This window comes from Phlebotomus papatasi, chromosome 1 (genome assembly GCF_024763615.1).
Source record: "Phlebotomus papatasi isolate M1 chromosome 1, Ppap_2.1, whole genome shotgun sequence".
NCBI lineage: Eukaryota > Metazoa > Arthropoda > Insecta > Diptera > Psychodidae > Phlebotomus > Phlebotomus papatasi.
Genome location: NC_077222.1, coordinates 31,742,931 through 31,746,117, shown reverse-complemented (window position 1 = coordinate 31,746,117; position 3,187 = coordinate 31,742,931). Strand labels below are relative to the sequence as shown.

The 3,187-nt window shown below is 33.3% G+C and overlaps 1 long non-coding RNA gene across 1 annotated transcript; it reads left to right on the top strand.

Moving 5' to 3' along the window:
• The first annotated feature begins 635 nt into the window (after positions 1–635).
• Positions 636–1,080, top strand: LOC129798834 (uncharacterized). Its single transcript, XR_008751465.1, has 2 exons — positions 636–946; positions 1,027–1,080. It is a non-coding gene; the product is annotated as an uncharacterized LOC129798834 (long non-coding RNA).
• Positions 1,081–3,187: the final 2,107 nt, after the last annotated feature.

Here is a 3,187-nt window from a genome sequence, read left to right as displayed (position 1 = left end):
CTCTAAAATCAAAACCATGATACTCTAAAATCAAAACCACAATACTCTAAAATCAAAACCATGATACTCTAAAATCAAAACCATTGTACTCTAAAATCAAAACCACAATACTCTAAAATCAAAACCATGATACTCTAAAATCAAAACCACGATACTCTAAAATCAAAACCACGATACTCTAAAATCAAAACCATGATACTCTAAAATCAAAACCATAAGTTTCTAAAATCAAAACCACAATACTCTAAATTCAAAACCATAATACTCTAAAATCAAAACCTTAAGTCTCTAAAATCAAAACCACAATACTCTAAAATCAAAACCACAGTACTCTAAAATCAAAACCATGATACTCTAAAATCAAAACCATGAGTTTCTAAAATCAAAACCATAATACTCTAAAATCAAAACCATAAGTTTCTAAAATCAAAACCACAATACTCTAAAATCAAAACCACAATGCTCTAAAATCAAAACTATAATACTCTAAAATCAGAACCGCGATACTCTAAAATCAAAACCACAATGCTGTAGAATCATCACCACAATAGTCTAAAATCAAATCCCCAATACTCTAAAAGAATTCAAAACCACAATAGACTAACATCAAAACCAATGTACTCTAAAAGCAAGACAATAATATTCTAAAATCAAAACCATATTAGTCTTAAATATTTCAGATTAAGCAACATACTTCAGTGGAGATGAATTCCGATTGGAAAAGTTTATATAAAAATATCGAAATAAGACAGACTATGAGAGGTTCTAAGCCTTGATACTCTAAAATCAAAACCATTATACTCTTAAATATTTCAGATTAAGCAACATACTTCAGTGGAGGTAAATTCCGATTGGCAAAGTTCATATAGAAAATTGAAATGAAAGATGCATATGAGAGTTTCATGGAAGTGAATACGCGCGCATCATATGCATCACGTGGAAAAAGGTAAAGAATGAAATATATAACATTCACAAAAAAACCCTCAAATTGCCTTGATTCAAAACCTCAGAATACTCTACTTTCAGAACCAGCAATACTCGACAATCAACACAGCAAACACTCCAAAATCAAAACCATGGTACTCTAAAATCAAAACCATGGTACTCTGAAATCAAAACCATGGTACCCTAAAATCAAAACCATGGTACTCTAAAATCAAAACCATGGTACTCTAAAATCAAAACCATGGTACTCTAAAATCAAAACCATGGTACTCTAAAATCAAAACCATGGTACTCTAAAATCAAAACCACAATACTCTAAAATCAAAACCATGATACTCTAAAATCAAAACCATTGTACTCTAAAATCAAAACCATGGTACTCTAAAATCAAAACCATGGTACTCTAAAATCAAAACCACAATACTCTAAAATCAAAACCATAAGTTTCTAAAATCAAACCCATAAGTTTCTAAAATCAAACCCATAAGTTTCTAAAATCAAAACCATAAGTTTCTAAAATCAAACCCATAAGTTTCTAAAATCAAAACCATAAGTTTCTAAAATCAAAACCACAATTCTCTAAAATCAAAACCATGATACTCTAAAATCAAAACCACAATACTCTAAAATCAAAACCATGATACTCTAAAATCAAAACCATGGTACTCTAAAATCAAAACCATAAGTTTCTAAAATCAAAACCATAAGTTTCTAAAATCAAAACCATAAGTTTCTAAAATCAAACCCATAAGTTTCTAAAATCAAAACCATAAGTTTCTAAAATCAAAACCACAATACTCTAAAATCAAAACCATGATACTCTAAAATCAAAACCATTTTTGCTACAAATTCAAAACTATTTTTCTGTAAATTTAAGAGTAAAAAAGTCTAAATTCAAAGCTACTGAATTTCAAAACCATCGTACTCTAAAATTTAAGAAAATGCTCTTATAGAAATTTTTTCTTAATTTAAGCGAAATTTAAGAAAAAAATTGCTTGGAGCAAAATCGAACCCTTAGTTAGAGTATTTTTTTCTTGAATTTAGAGGGTAATTTTTCTCTGTGATATCATTATAACAAAAGTAAATCTTAATAATTTATTGGCACAAAACATTATATAGGGCACAATGGGATAGTTATAATGATACTGTTATTTCATCACATTTTATAAGAATCTGCTAGTCCGTTTGTAGACTCGGCCGGGAGCGGCCTTCCCTGCATTATGGATGCTTCTTCCATACTCTCGGAGTTGTTGAAAATGTCTTTTTCTAAATATTTAGTTGTTTGAATCGGGCGAGACTCGAACTCACAACTGTGAGAGTAGAGTCAGAGATCTCATCCGAACAAGAGCAACGGTCTTACCTATTGCGCCACTGACATCTCCAAGACCATGATGAAGTACTTACAGGACAAAGCTTTCAGGCTTTGTGAATATTCAGGCTGCGAACACTTCGTATTTTCCCATATTCCATTAATGTATCTGACCTAATTTTTTCAGGCTATGTATAACTTAAGGCTAGCTCCTAAAATATATTGCCACTAGGTCAATTTTCACGAGTAAAACGAAACTGGAAGAATTCAGAACACCCAAGCTATTTGGGCAGGGACTTGTCCTTCACAAGGAAGTTAAATACCTTGGTATTTTACTTGAACACAGACCATCCTGGAAGGGACATTTGGAACACCGAATTAATGCGGCTACTAGATCCCTTTTCAGCTGTTGATGACTTTTCGCCAAGACTTGGGGTCTTTAGCCGAAAATCGTATTATGGATGCACAAAGCAATCGTTAAGCCAGTGATATGGTGGCCAAGAGTCAAATTCAAAATTCGGCGCGGGCACTAAAACAGCTTCAAAGAATGGCCTGTCTTGTGAAAAGAGGGGCCATATGGACAGAGACAACCGCTGCTCTGCAGGGCATCTTAAGCTTCCTGCCACCCAATTTTCATAAAGTCGGAAGCGAGCATGGCAGTCCTGAGATTACGCTAATTAACCGTTTTACGATTGAGCTGTGCGTATTTTTAAGCGTATTCTGAACCGTTTTATTATTGAACTGTGCGTGCGTGTTTTTAGGCGCTTTCTGAACCGCTTTATGATTGAGCTGTGAGTAATTTTAGGAGCATTCTGAACCGTCTTATGATGGAGCTATGCGTGTTTTGAAGCTCATTCTTAGCCGTTTCATGATTGAGCTGTTCGTGATTTTAGGCGTATTCTTAACCGTTTTGTGATTCAGCTGTTCGTGTTT